The 15576-nt window shown below is 28.8% G+C and overlaps 1 long non-coding RNA gene across 2 annotated transcripts; it reads right to left on the bottom strand.

Moving 5' to 3' along the window:
• Positions 1-8341: 8341 nt before the first annotated feature.
• Positions 8342-13539, bottom strand: LOC136089284 (uncharacterized). 2 transcript variants are annotated; one of them, XR_010642919.1, is made up of 4 exons: positions 13291-13539; positions 13001-13170; positions 8886-11894; positions 8342-8743 (listed from the first exon to the last, which is right to left on the bottom strand). It is a non-coding gene; the product is annotated as an uncharacterized LOC136089284 (long non-coding RNA). The 2 variants fall into 2 exon arrangements; XR_010642920.1 differs by having other exon boundaries at positions 12987-13170; positions 13291-13511.
• Between the last annotated feature and the right edge of the window lie 2037 nt (positions 13540-15576).

Consider the following 15576-nt stretch of genomic DNA (forward strand, 5'->3'; position numbering starts at 1 on the left):
GCATAATTGTTGGTTCTTTTTTACAAGTTTTTTGCGTAAATGTATTTAATATTTAAAAACTAAGGAGAGAAAGTTTACACCTGTCCTGAATTATGGGGGCTATAACATCATGCCCTAAAGACTAAGGAGCCCCGAACTTTTTAGGAGGACGTTATATTTTGTAAAGATTTTTTGCCACGATTTGTCCACCTGCTCAAGAATATCTTTTGACTCTAAAAGTCTTGGTTTAAGCAACAACGGTTCTTTTATATGGCCATAAAAAATATAGAACTTTTCATGTAAATATCTTTATCTGCGTGTAGTATCAGTGGCCTAAATACCGTAAGGCCATTATAAGCAAAACTTACGGTCCCACAAGCAACTGAACCTAGAGCCGCAAGGTTTAGGAGCCCTAACATATATTCAAAGAGCTTTTTTTTTTTGTTTTTAGAAAAGTCTTTGTTCCAGAGAAACAGAAATTGGGCGCCTTAACCACGTATGTCTACTGACCAAAAATACTTTGCTACGCCACTGTGTAACAGCAATGATTTATACGTAGAATAAGAAAAATATTTAACCTACGCATCCAGTGATAGCAGCCTGAAAAAAAAATACCCTTAAACATTTACCATCCCAACCCCAAATGTGAGGGCAACAAATTAGTAACTTTTATTTTTTATTTTCTTACACTAAATTCAAGTCAACAGGTTTTAAAATTCAAAGTTAGGCTTATATAAAGTTTACACCCAAACCGAATAAGGCGGTTGTTTCAACATTTTCTTAAACATTCTAATGTGATATAAACAAGAACATACTTAATTTTGGCACTTAAGTATGTTTTATTTACGAAAAGTATATTTATTAATCAAAATCATTGGTTTTTTCATAGTTATAAAAATATTACATCTCAAAATTTACGCAAGTAGACATCATTATATTATTGGTTACCACAAAGTCTTTAAATTAATTTAATATGGTTTTTAACAACACATTAAATGACCTCATTTGTACGTAACTATTAATAATACTATTAGTTAAAGATGCTGTTGATTAAGTAGTTCTAATCGGTTTGGTATTAAAAGGAATCGCCGCATTTTCAAATTATGAAACTTTTTTACATTGCATTTCACGTGGTACAATACCACTTAATATTTGTATTTAAATCAATTTAAAAATAAATCTCGTATTTTGTTTAATTTACATTTTCATGGATAATATTTTTTAAACCATTTTATTTATATGTTAAAAAAATAAAATTATTCAAAATTTCTGTTATTTATGCAACATTTCGACTGTATAGAGCACAAACGTAGTATGTCCACATTTTTATGAAATCAATGCTTTACTATATTCTTATTTTTTAATTTTTTTTTTTTATTATTTTTTTTTTTTGGTTTACATTTGTTAATCGTTGTACAGCTTAAAATAAAAAATAGTAAAAATAATAATATAAACTTACAATGATAAAAAAATAACAAATATAAACAAGGTATCTGAAAGAAGATCACAAGGATCTTGTCGTCAGAACCTCAAATAAGCATTTAACAAAGATAAGATAAAAAAAAAGTTAATAAACTTTTACAAAACTACAAGGTAAATAATCTGATCTGAAGAAAGATCAAGATGATCTTGTCATCAGAATTGTATACAAGAGTAAACCAATGTGGAAGTTAAAAAGTAAAAAGTATATGAACAATAAATAAAATTAGTAGGAATAAAATTCTATAAACGTAAACATGTATATAAACAATAAAAAAGTAGACCAAAAAATATTTTGAACTTTTACTACTAATAATAACTCAAAATATTATCTAATGAAAGAATGAGATTTTTCAGTTTTTTTTTAAAAAGGCAAAATGTAATAGGTACTTCAAAATTAAAATTCGGCAAAACAAGTTTATTCCAAAGGTGTGGCGCTCGATAGGTAATACAAAATTGGTTAAAGTTTGTTTGACAAAAAGGTTCATTTAAAAAGTTATTATTTCTCAAAGTATATTTAATGATTGGTTTAATAGAAAAAAGATCTTTGAAAACGGCTACGGATAAGTTATTTATCCACATGTATACAAAACATAAAGTATTAAATACATTTAACTCGTATATATTCAAAATTCTCATTTCCATAAAATAATGCTTCGAATGAGAGAAGCGATTTGCAAAATTGATTATACGGATTGCGCGTTTCTGACGGAGATAAAGACTAAGATAAGTTAAAGACTAAGATAAAGATAAAGAAGAAAGTTGCAACTTACTTTTTTCAGTACTTCCCCAAGCAATATTGGCATAATTTAAATAACTATGTATAAATGAGTAATAAAGTTGTATTAAGACTTTCTTATTGAGATAGATTTGTAATTTATATAGGATCCCCATGTTTTTAGAAATTTTTGTGCTTATATAATCAATATGGTGATTCCAAGTAATATTTTCATCAAGATAAACTCCTAAAAATTTTGTAACAGAATCTCTTTTGATTTCCTTTTGATCGATAAAAATTTGAGGTAAATTTCTAGGGAGAAATCGTTTTTTTGTAATCGAATGAAATAAAACCCATTTTGTTTTATTAATATTTAAGGTTAACTTATTACACTTAAACCAATTAGATATATGTCTGAGTTCTTCGTTCATTGTTTTAAAAAGTTCAGCGATATCATAGTTAGAAAGGAATAGGTTTGTATCATCTGCATACATAATGCTCATTAGTTTTGAAGCTTTATTTAAGTCATTTATATAAATTAAAAAAAGAATTGAACCTTGTGGAACTCCACAAGTATTAAGAAAAGTGGATTGATAATCATTGTTAAATAATACAAACTGTTTTCGATTAGATAGATAACTTTTAAACCATTTTAAAATTTTATTTTTTATTCCGTAGTATTTGAGTTTATGAATCAAAATATGGTGATCGACCGTATCAAAAGCTTTTGATAGGTCAATAAAAATTCCTAGTGTATATTGTGATTTTTCAAATGATTTTGAGATTTCACGTACAAATTGGATAATAGCATGTTCAGTTGAGTTATCTTTCTTGAAACCAAATTGATTAAAGTAAAGTAGATTATTATCATGAAAGTATTTGTATAATCTGTTGAACATAATTTTTTCTAGGATTTTCGAAAATGTGGAGAGAACAGAGATGGGGCGATAATAACTGATTTCAAATTTGTCTCCTTCTTTAAAAATAGGAATAATTTTGGCAATTTTTAATTGTTCTGGGAATACTCCTTGATGGATAGAAGCCTTAAAGATTTTAAATAGAACATCTTTAATTTGTTCAAAGCAATCTATAATCACGTTTCTATTAATTTGATCTGCTCCAATTGCCTTATTTTTTTTAACAGATTTGAAGGCTCTTTCGAACTCATCAAAACTTAATTCGGAAGATAACTCATCTGAACAAATGCAATTATCCAGGGATTCTAAATAATCAGTAAACAAAGATTTGGTTTTAGGGATTTTTTCAGACAGTGTTGGTCCTATATGAGTGAAGTATTTGTTAAATTCTTGACCTATAGTTTTTGGTTCATGTAAACTTTTGTTATCGACTCTAACCATTTGTGGCAGGAAACCGGAACATGATTTTTTTTTGCCAATAATTTCCTTCATTATTTGCCACGTGCGCTTTGTGTCGTTTTTAAATGTATTGAATAATTGGGAGTAATAATTTTTCTTCAAGTTTTTGCGAATTTTTTCAAATAGGTTTTTGTAGTTCTTATAAATTTTTTCGCTTGAAGCTGTTTTTGTTTTTAAAAAATTTATATATAATTTTTGTTTTATTCTGGATGATTTTTTAAAACCTTTAGTAATCCAGGGTGTATTGATATTCTTTGTTGTTATTGCTTTTTCTATGATTGGGAAATTAACTTCATAAACAGAAAAAAAAGTTTTGAAAAAAGTTTCATAAATATTATTAGCGTTATCATCAAAGTTTATATTTTTCCAATGCAGTAATGATAGTTGGTCTTTAAATAACTTAATATTAGTCTCATTATAAATGCGTTTTCTTATTACTTTTTTGGTATTGATGTTTCTTTCTGAGTTTGTTTTATTAAGTTTCAGAAATAGAGGAAAATGATCTGATATATCAGTTTTTATGATACCTAATTGTATATTATTATTGAGAATATCAGTAGTTATAATATTATCTATAAGAGTCGCTGTATTTATTGTAACTCTTGTGGGTCGATTTATTAAAGTAACTGACCCTGTTTCAAAAATTGCGTCATAAAAATTCTTAATTTTATGGTCGTCATTATAGAGAAAACAGTTCATATTTAAGTCTCCGACTATATAGTTTTCTTTTTTATCATTATTTCCTTTTTTTATGATTTGTTGTAAGAACATGCTCAGGTTTTCGCTCACGCCGTCAGGTGGCCGATAACAACAGCTTAGTAAAATGTTTTTAGTTTGATTATTTGTAATTTCAATAGTTACAACTTCTTTATCGCTGTTAGAAACGCTCAAATCATTCCTAAAACAATACTCAAAATTTTCGTGAACATAAATTAATACTCCACCGCCGCGCTTATTCGTTTTTCTCTCCATAGAAATTATATTAAAGTGAGGAATATCAAAATTACTATTTATTTCATCTACTGTGATCCAAGTTTCAGTTAAACAAATAATATTAAAAATGTGTTTAGTTTCTTCTAATAGATTCTAATATTGGCAGTAACATAAGCTTGTAGAGGACATTTGTAATATGTCCACAAGTGATATCCATCATTAGATATAACACAAAACACAAGTGTAATATCTTGATTTTAGCAAATCTTTTGAAAATTGAAATCCGTTTTTCTCCATATTTTGGTTTTTGGACATACTTCGTTTGTGCTCTATACAGTCGATTTCTTCTGTTTTTGTATGCTTTTTTAGAAAATAATTTCTCTTTTTCTAAAATAACATACTAAAACAGGAGAGTTTGTTATTTCAGCTACACATATAATAATTTTTTAGATTTATTCCTAAAAAATACAAAACTATAATTGTCAACTTAAAACTTATTAAACTCAATCAGAAAAACACATGATCATCAATTTTTAATGACAATTTTTTAATGACTTTGTTATGAACGGATATTAAGGAGCTTTGCAATAAGTCAATTTTTGTCTTTTTCTTGCCCCCTTGCCATTTGTACATTTTACAAAAGAAAAGTAATAACTTGTAACGGCAAATTTAAAAAAATAAAAAATAATAAAAATTAAAAATCAACCACTGCATTAAAGAATGTCTTTTTGTAGTAAAAAAAATCAATGATGAAATTAAATTTGAAAAAAAAATTAATTTGATAATTATCAAGTTGATAATAATAAAAATAAGAATAACTTATACAATATTATAATATTGTTTGAAAAATACAAATGATCTTGACTAAAGTCACTTAAAAAAATTTAATTTTCTTTTGATATTCTTCGACAAATTTTAAGTCCGTGTCATTTGATGACTTATTTACGAAAAAAGAGTTAAATAAACTTTCGCACCGAACTTCTGAATGATGAACAGAATTTATAACTTAATTGAAGGTAATGTTTTAAATCCCCTAAATAATTAGGGAGGTTGCTCAAAATTTGTATGGTCATAGTTTTTGAACACTAAGAGATTATTGCATGACATAATAGATTTGTTAATGAACATAAATTTAGTTTAAAATGTTAAAAAAATGTACCTATATATAAATGTTATAAACTCATTGCTCTCACATTAATGGCATGAAATGCTATTAGTGTGAGAGCTATAAAATGGGAAGTTAACATTTTAGGGGTTTATTGTTAACAGACTCCGATTATCGCAATACTTTTGAAAAGTTTTACATAAACATGAATATATAAATGTTTGGAGTTTGCTCCATGTCGTTACATAAAGTTAAATTCTCAAACAAAAACAAAAAGCTTGCTACGGGCCTGATTTTATATATGTGATTGAAATCTGGTTGTTTAAATATTGTGATTTACACTTTGTTAACTTTTTGACTTTAAAATTTTGAAAATTTATTTGTTTTTGTATTTTGGCTTCTTTTACTCAGCGTGGTTGTTGTTAAAAACCAATCTAACAAAAATGAAAGTTATTTCTGGAAATGACTAACTAAAATAATTGTTAGATAATAGAATAATAAAGTAATAATTGTTGTCTGGAATAGACTAATTGAAATTAGTTTATTCTAGACAATAGTTTTAAATAGCAGATAATGAACACTATATGATGATAATGAAGATGATAAAGAAGATGATAATGAAGACAATATCTATTAATGAGTATACAAAACAAAATTAATTTTCATTTCAGTTAGAATGGTTGTTATGACCAGAGCCGTCCCGAACGAGGGGGAAGGGATATCCCCCCTCCCCAGCTTTATATATGCATTTTAGTTGGCAAGTTATATTTAGCATTTTAGTTGGCAAGTATTGAAGTATAGTTCACAAATGTCAAATATTGAGGACCGTTATTTTGTGTGTGTGTGTCTTTAGTTGGCAAAAAACACAAACGACTTCCTTCTCCCTCCGCCCTTCTTCCCCCAATAAAAGACCTCCTCGGGACGGCTCTGACAACAACCACGCTGAATAAGAGAAGTGAAAAGCAGCAGCATCGCTACAAATATAGCCGGCTCCTTTACGGTAAATTTTAATCAGGGCCACTAATCTATTTGCTCCCGACAAAAAAATTAATACTAAAACAAATAAATAAAAAAAATGCTTTTTCAAAGCGTTTTTGCAAAAAACCTTTCATTCTAAAAATTTATAAACCCCAACTTTAAAGAAAAACAAAATATTTGAGAAAAAAAATAAAGGTACGAGCCCCCTTGCCCAGGAAACAAATTTAACACGCATGTCCATCGGGACTACACAAATGCTGTCAAGATAAAGTAAAATCAAAGTAAAGTCTAAAAGGTCAAGTAAAATCAAAAAAAAAAAGAAAAAGAGATTCAAAAAAGTGGAGTTCTCCAGCTGGCTCTGAAAACAATTTTAAGATGTACTTTTATTAAATTTACACAAATGCTGGAAGTTTCAGAGCTCTAGTTAGTCTGGAAGGTAGTCTGGAACGTTTGAAAAAAAAAATACAAGTTTATTTTAAAGCACTATTTTAATAGAATAGTTGGACACCAACGCAACAAAAAAGAGGTTAGTAGGGTGCCACCTACTAACCTCCTTTTTGTTTATATAGTAAAAGATTGAACAGCTTTTCTTACAATCTTTTTTCAAATAGCATATATGATAAACGCAATAAAGAGTTATATCTGATAAACACTACTTTAATCATATAAACTTTATCAGATAGTTTTGATGACTTATAATTTTTTGAAAACTGATTTAGCAGTTGATACCAAAAGTGTTATATTGTGTCATACTACCATACCAAAATACTTGATTAAAAAGGCACAAACAAAGAAAAAAAAAATGGAGAAAAAGCACGCTCTAACGAACAATGACTTAGTCAAGGTTTACACATGCATGAATTACCCATAGCTTAGAAATTATGCCCGTTTACCCCCATTCCCCCCCCTTCCTTTAGCAAAGTTTCATTATGGTAACTAACCTATTTCTGCCCAACAAAAAAAAGAAATAAAAAATCAATGATTTTTCAGCAGCCCCTATGCGACAGGAAGGCCGACTACACTACTGGTGAACCCGCATAATTACTATATTTACCTCTAACTATTATAGAACTACCCTTTATGATATAGGAGAAAAAAGGTCGTTTCCCGATGCCCCACCACAAACATTGCCCACATACATGTTATTACCTGAAGCATTACCCAGAAGTGCCCTCAAATAGGCAATGGTTTTAAATACGCTACCTATCTCAAAATTTATGTAAAATCAACATAAAATGACTGTTCATTGAGAAAATAAATAATATAACTTACATTTTACTAACTTACAAAGTAAAGTATAAAATTTCAAATGAAAAAATTACATTTTATTGTAATTGTAAATAACAAGTTTTTTCAAATTACTTTTATGTAAGCTGTTTTTGCTAATTAGTTACTTTTACATGTAAAAGTAATTTGTTGTTATGATGTAGTTTTATTTTACTTTGTAAAGTAAGTGTTATGTTTTTTAAATATTATATTTATGTAAGTTTACTTCATAAATAACTTTTTTATTTATTTAAAAAGTAAATTACATTTCGATGTAAATTTTTTACATAAAGCCACAAAAGTTATTTCCTCAAACACTAAGTACTATTAGAAGCACATAGAAAGGAGAGTTAGAACTATCTGTCTCCCATTTGAAAATTATTTACCTGAAGTATCTTTTGGGTGGTTTAAATGGTGGGCCAAAGTCGCCCTGTATGTTAGGGTGACTTTGGCCCAAACCTGTAAAAAGGGACTAAAGGAAGCAAAACAACAATAAAAACAACAATATTTAGGCAAAGAAAATAAATTTACAAAAATAAAGTGACAAAAAAAGATTTAGTAATAAAGTTCTTGTAAATAGTAATAAATAGTAATAAAGTTTGTAAATAGTAATAAAGTTCTTGTAAATAAAATATAGGTACAAACTAAACAAGTATAGGTACCAAGTAAACAAAACAGTTTAGGTATAAAGTAAACAAAAATGACTAAATAAATGTTTTAAAAAACTTAGTGAAAAAGTTCTGGAACTGAATAAATTCCTCTTTTCGAAATTTTCTTTGGTTCCTCAATAAAATCGACTATTTCAGACTGGGGAAAAAAAAGTTGCACTGCTGGTAGTGACCATTTCCAATTAAGTCCATTTTTTTTCATAATAGTAATTTCTGCTCCATTTTTTCTTAATTTTTTCAACTGCAGAAAAAAAAATTTCAAAAGTTACTTTGAAAGTATTCAATAGTTATTACATTAAATAATATTAGTTATTAAAATAATTAGTTATAAAGTTTACTAATTGATTAGCTAAAAATAAATAATTCAAAATAAATAAACTAACCTGTCCAGGATTTAACTCTCCATTGCATTTAACAATTACATAGCAATTCTCTACAAGATTTAACAATTTCTCCTTTTTACAAACATTTTTTGTTTTATCAAATTTTGAAAGTTCTTTTTGCCTAATGCTGAATGATCTAAGATTCTGTATGACTTTCTACGACTAAACTTACATCCGCAAAAATTAGATTAGAAGTCTCAGTAGTTCCAGTATTTGTACTTGGGCCAGCAAAGTCAATGTTGTTGGTCTCAATTGTATTTATAATACTGATAGGTGTATCTACATTATTTGAATTTAATCTATTATTTTCATTTATAACACAAGATGATATATCTGTTGAACATAAGCTTTTACCTGGGACAGCACATACTTTACGTCGCTTTGGTTTTTTAGAACCATCTCAGGGATCATCCAGTGACTTATATAAATGATCTAAAAATGATTGGCTTACTAAATCAGTAGTTGAGTCTAAACCTACATTACAACATGGTAGTCGTGAAAGCACTTGAGACTTGTCTAATGGAAAAATTCCAGTTTTGCGAAAACCAGCTCTAAGGTTATCATTCCCATGTTCATTAAAGTTGGTAATTAAACGGTCTAAAAGTCTAGGAAATTCATATTTAGGAAGAGAAGCAACTCTCCTTCCTTTTCTTTTCTCCTTTCATTCACATAATATTTTGCGCCAGTTAATCTTCATAGGTCTAAAGTAGGCAACATCTAATGGCTGCGTGAGATATGTAGAATTTTCTGGTAATGCCACAAATCTTATGTTATTGTTTTGACATGCATCCAGTACTGAAATGCTCAAATGTGAAGATAGGTTATCACCTATAATGACACTTCTTCCTTGAGCCTTCTTAAGTCTTGGAAGAAGTAAAGAGAAAAACCAGTCCTCAAAACATGTTGAATCAAACCAACCACTTTTTGATCTGTTACAACGTGCTTTTGGTGGCCCATGTTCCATCCATGTATTCCATAATGACTCAGCTTTGTAAACAACATAAGGTGGTAGCAATTCACCATTAGCATTGCCACGAAACATTACAGAGAATGAGGTCTTTGTATAATTAATTATGCGTTCAGGATACTTAGATCCACGCTTTGTTAATATTTTTTTTTACCTGGATCATCACTGAGATTGGTTTCATCATAATTCCATATATTATCAGGTGATATATTACTTATTTCATTTGATAGATTTATAAAGTAGTTATCAATCACAGTCGTTCCTATTTCTGCTTTCTTTCGTTTTTTGTTGCTTGCAAATCTTGCTGTGAGTTCTGGACTTCTTCTAAAAAATGTCTGTTTTATTTTATTTTTTAATGTTGATCTTGGTATATCTTATTTCAAAGCTTGTCGTTGAGTAATTAAACCATTCTTTAAATCTTTTAATGCATTGTCTAACTGTTCTAAAGTATAAGTAACATATTTTCTTTTTCCACGATTTGGCTTGTAATTTTGTGGCATATTGAAACTAAGAACTAACCAAATTTTGCTATTTACTAATACAAACTGTTATATTGATTTTCTATTGCATTACTACTACAAAATTTTTCATTCCAACATAGTAACTACCATATCATCTATAAATGATCACTAAAAAAGGTTTACTCTAATACATAGGGTGACTTTAGCCCGGGCCAATGTCATCCTATGTAGTGGGCCAAAGACAACCTATTTTTTTTTAATCTCAATTGCAAAGAAGTAATAAACTGTTAAGCTTTCAAAACAAGATAGAATCAAACACTAATGGTTTAAAATTAATTCAGTGTATATTCCAATAAAAAACCTTCTCCAGGTATTGCTATCGATGTAAAAGTTTATACACCTAAAAAAATTCGGATTTTAGCTGCTTCTTCTAAAGTGCAACTTACAATAATGTCACAAAGACTCGAGTTAAATAAACTAGGTTAGACTAAATAAATAATAAATTTCCCACAATTTGCTACTAAACATTAACCGGCATACCTTGAGGTATCGATTTTAAACCATTTTTAAACAAAAATTTTGCTTTGGTTAAAGTGATCCCGTAGGGCCAAAGCCACCCAATCTTACGGTATAACCAAAATTACTTTTCAAAGTAGTTTACTTTACACTACTTAACATTAAAAGTAAGTTCCATCTACAAGTAAAAGTAAAAATGCAAATAAATTTTACTTGTAAAAGTAAATTACTTTTTCAAGTAACAGTTACTCATTTAAAAAACTTAACTTTAGTAATTAAGTTTTACACGTTATATAATTTGTGTAAATATAAAAAGAATCACTTTTCAATGTAAGTAAATTATATATTTTTATATGAGTTATGTGAGTAATTTACGCTAAAAAGTAATTCGCGTTTTTACATCAAAATAAGTAAAAGTGCCATCTCTAATAATGTCTATGATTATATACTTTTGATTATGATCATATACTTTTGATTACGTTTTTTTGATTATGTTTACGATTATTTCTTTTTGATTATGTCTATGATTATGGCTTTTAATTATGTTTGTGATTATGTCTTTTAATTATACCTATGATTACATCTTTTTCATTATGTCATTTTGATTAGGTCTATGTATATATGATTATATATATTTGATTATGTCTGCATAAATTTCTTTTTGGTTATGTATATGAGTGCTTGATTAGTAGAATGCCTTTTTCAATCAAAACTGTTGCATATATAGAAACTTTAATGGCTTTGAAAGCTGTATAACTTTTTTATTTTCTAAAACTTAAAAAATATATAAAGAAATGCCTCTTTTCAGTAGCTGAATTTAAGGTATAAAATGATAAAAAAAATATCGTTTCACTCATCTTCTGATATTTTCTTAGCACATTCATACTTACAGTTTGCCAGACAGTTTTTTTTTTGTTTGAATGATCTTTTTCGGTACTTGTTTTCCTCTTCGACTTGTATAATTTTTACCAGTTTGGTGTGTCTTTATTTTTATTACATACATAGGTTTCAGGTTTAAACATTCGTTTTTAGAATTTTTTCTTAAACCTTTGTTGAAATTGATCCCTAGAAGAGTATTATTACTTAGTAGATAATATTATCTCTAGTATATTATTATATACTAAGTGAATCAAATGGTTAAAAAAGGTTCACTTTGCATATAATATTAGATTTTAATGTCAAAATCATTTTGTAGATGTAAAAACAAACCATAAATAATTTAAAAAAATATATTTTACATAAAAATTGACAAAAATTTCTAAGATTTAGAGGAGGATGATAGTGAACACGGCGCTACTGCAGTTTCTCCCCCCCTTTTTTTTATTGCAGAATATGATAGAGAATTTTATGCTGATTAAGAATTGTATAAAAACATAGGTCTGAAAACCAACAAAAAGTGCTCTAAATTGCTGTTGAAGTTTAAAAAATTATTCTAAAAAACGCTAATGTTCGCCATTTTTTCATACTCGGTTATAAATAAAATTCTTTTCAACGATGAATTTAAAAAAGCCTGGTTTCTATCAAAAATGTTAAGCAAAACTGTTAAAAAATGCTGAGCGCATCATTTTCTGATTTATCTCTGGCCCAAACCCTAACCCTGTCTCAAATCATGTACTTTTAATCGCGCCAATCCCTATTTGTCAGTCGATATATGTGCATTTAGTTGTGCCAATCCCTATTTGTCAGTCGATGTATGTACATTCAATTGCGCCAATCCCTATTTTTCAGTCGATGCATGTACATTTAATTGCGCCAATTCCTATTTGTCAGTCGATTTATGTACATTTAAAAAGCAAAATCTTAAATTAATTTTTAAAAAATTAATTAAAAATATATAAAATATATTAATAAAAACATTTAATTTAAATATAATTTAATTTTGACGACAATAAAAACCAGGTTGCGTAATTAAAAAAAGATTTTCTAAGCGATTGATTTCAAAATGTAAACTTTGATTTAAAACGTTTTAAAAAAAATGGCGAATATTAACGTTTTATAGTGTAATTTTTTAAACTTCAACAGCGAATTAGAGCACTTTTTGTTGATATTCAGACCTATGTTTTTATACGATTCTTAATCAGCATAAAATTCTCTATCATAATCAGCAATAAAAAAAAGGGGGGGAGAAACTGCAGTAGCGCCGTGAACACTACGTACTGTATTTGGCTTACTTGTTAGTCACTAATTCAGCATCACTCGTAGGTTGTTCATTCATGTGTATCTTGTAATTTTTTTCTGTCTGTACTACATAAACATTTTGACATTGTCTCCAGTAGCTTCTTCTACAACATTTCGTTTAGAATCTTGTGCAGTTCTGGTTAAATTAAAACGTCTCTTCTTCCTATTTAAACATATTAAAAAGTAAAAATCTTTTTAACAACTTCTCCGAAGCTTATAAATTTATTTTAATATGTAAATGCATGGCCAAAGTCACACAAAAAAGTTATATTAGGTTACTAACCGTGTACTTAATTCATAGCAACTTCACTAGTTGAGCTACAAATTCGTCGCTATCATAACTGCTTTCGATATCAAATACTACTCTTTCCATTTACTGTTGATATTTTACTTAAAACAAAAATTAATACTTTTCAAATTGTTTTTTTTTCTTACTTTCAAACTTTCAAAAAAAACTTTCAGAAAAAATTCTTTTCAAATAATTTTTTAAATCTTTTTTTTTTCAACTACGCAGCCTGGTTCTTATTATTGCAACAAAAACGTTTTATTACAATGATTATATTACAAGTTGTTTAAGTTTTAATGTTACTGTTACATTTGATTTAACAATTTAAGGGGTCGTCCATAAAGTACGTACGCTCATAGGGGGGAGAGGGAAGGTCTTCAAAAAGCTTACGAAAGCGTTGGGGGGGAGAGGGTTCAATTTAAAAGTACGTACTTCGATTTTCTAATTTATCACAGTTAACCAGCTAATCAGTAGAAAAGTTACATTCTGACTAAAGTTTCTAGTTTGCCTACATAAAAAGATGTTTGGTATATGGAGAAAAATCTGTCGATAAATTTAAATTAAGTTATAGATCCTAAAGTTGAAAATTTTGCTACATATTTCCCTTACGTGTGGGCAGGGAACGGGGGAGGCAAACATTTTAGGGTTTTTTGTTCCTAGGCCTCCACCATTCTAAATTTTTGCAAGGCCACCTCATTTGGCATATAAACAAACTTAAATTTGGAGTTTGCACAATGTGTGAAGGTGTTCTATCTGGAACATCAAAAAATCCAGCGGTGGCTTATGCACACATGCCACCCCTTATATACTGGCCCTGAGTAAGGCCCATTTTTTGAGTCATCAAAAAACAAGTTTTAGCAGGGCCGTGGTTGATGTGTTGGAATCTCCCCCCCAAGAAAACGTGTCATTAGCGTCTCAAAATCTTCCAAATTTGACCGCTAGGTTTTGTTAAATTAAAAAGTTTCTTAAAAGAGCACATAATTTTTCCCCTCCCCCTCAAATTAAGGGGTATAGGTAGCCTACTTTCGGCACTCGGTTTTAGCCATTGTTTTTAATATTACTGATCTCGCGTAAGACTCGTTTTTTACTTACTAAAGAGGGGTGCGTGAAAAAAACGTCCGCCTTAAGTATAGTTTATTTTTATTTGATTCGTTATTAAAACAAAAAAAAAATTTCGGTAAAATTTTTGCGGGAACCGAAATTGGGTCTCCGCCGACCGTTCCCTACGCGATATACCCTCGACTAAACACACACATTAACCTATGTTAGTTTAAATTTTTTTAAATTTTAATTTGTATATATATTTAAAGAAGTTTTATGTATGCGCAAACTAAGGGCTTTGGGGTCGTATAAAGTATCTAAGGTACCCTCCACCATTTTTTTTTAAAATAAACTTTTTTATTGAGAAAAAAAAATAAAGAAGGAATGGGGGAGGGTATTTGAGAAACGTACGTACTTTTAAGGGCGGGTGGGGACATAAAAGTACACATGGCAACTAGGGGGAGGAGGGGGGCCAAATTTCAAAATTTTTGGCGTACGTACTTTATGGACGACCCCTAAGATAAGATACTTCGTAACACCAACGTTCCAAAGTGCACATTTATTGACTAACCGTTGTAGATAAGTGAAGAAAAAAGAACATGCATTGACTTACTTTTTTGGGTAGACACTGCAAAATATAGTTAGATCGACTAAGGGATTGGTGCGACAAATTATATTGACTGCGGTAAGTTTTTAAATTTATTAATGCAAAAACATAATTATTTTAAAAATAAATAAAAAAATTATAGCTCATAAATTCCATTTTATTTTGAATAATAATAGTTATTTCTATGTTGATCGAAACCAGTATTTTGTTTCGCAAAGTTACGGGTGTCAATTTGAGTAAAGCTACAAAACGTCTTTCTTCATCGGTGTCAAATAAGAACACTTTATGTTGATTTTCAGACCTATTTTTTAATATGATTTTTGATGGGCATAAAATTCTCTATCATAAAAATTAATTAATAAAAATCAGCAAGAAAATATGCGGTTATAGGGTAAGTTAGAACCTTGTCAAACTAAATAATAGTTAACTAAAGTTGCAGATAGAACTTTGGTACATTAGCAGTTTGCTTGTTTATTTTGTTAATTTCACTTTATTTTGTTCATCATGATTTAAATAGTCTAACAAAATGGTAAAGTCAATTTTGGCAAAAATGTCAGTTAGAACCCTGTCAAACCAACGCGAAGAACTGTCTTTTTAAGTAATATTATCAAATAAAACACTTAAGTTGTAATAAT

Source organism: Hydra vulgaris, chromosome 13 (genome assembly GCF_038396675.1).
Source record: "Hydra vulgaris chromosome 13, alternate assembly HydraT2T_AEP".
NCBI classification, from domain to species: domain Eukaryota; kingdom Metazoa; phylum Cnidaria; class Hydrozoa; order Anthoathecata; family Hydridae; genus Hydra; species Hydra vulgaris.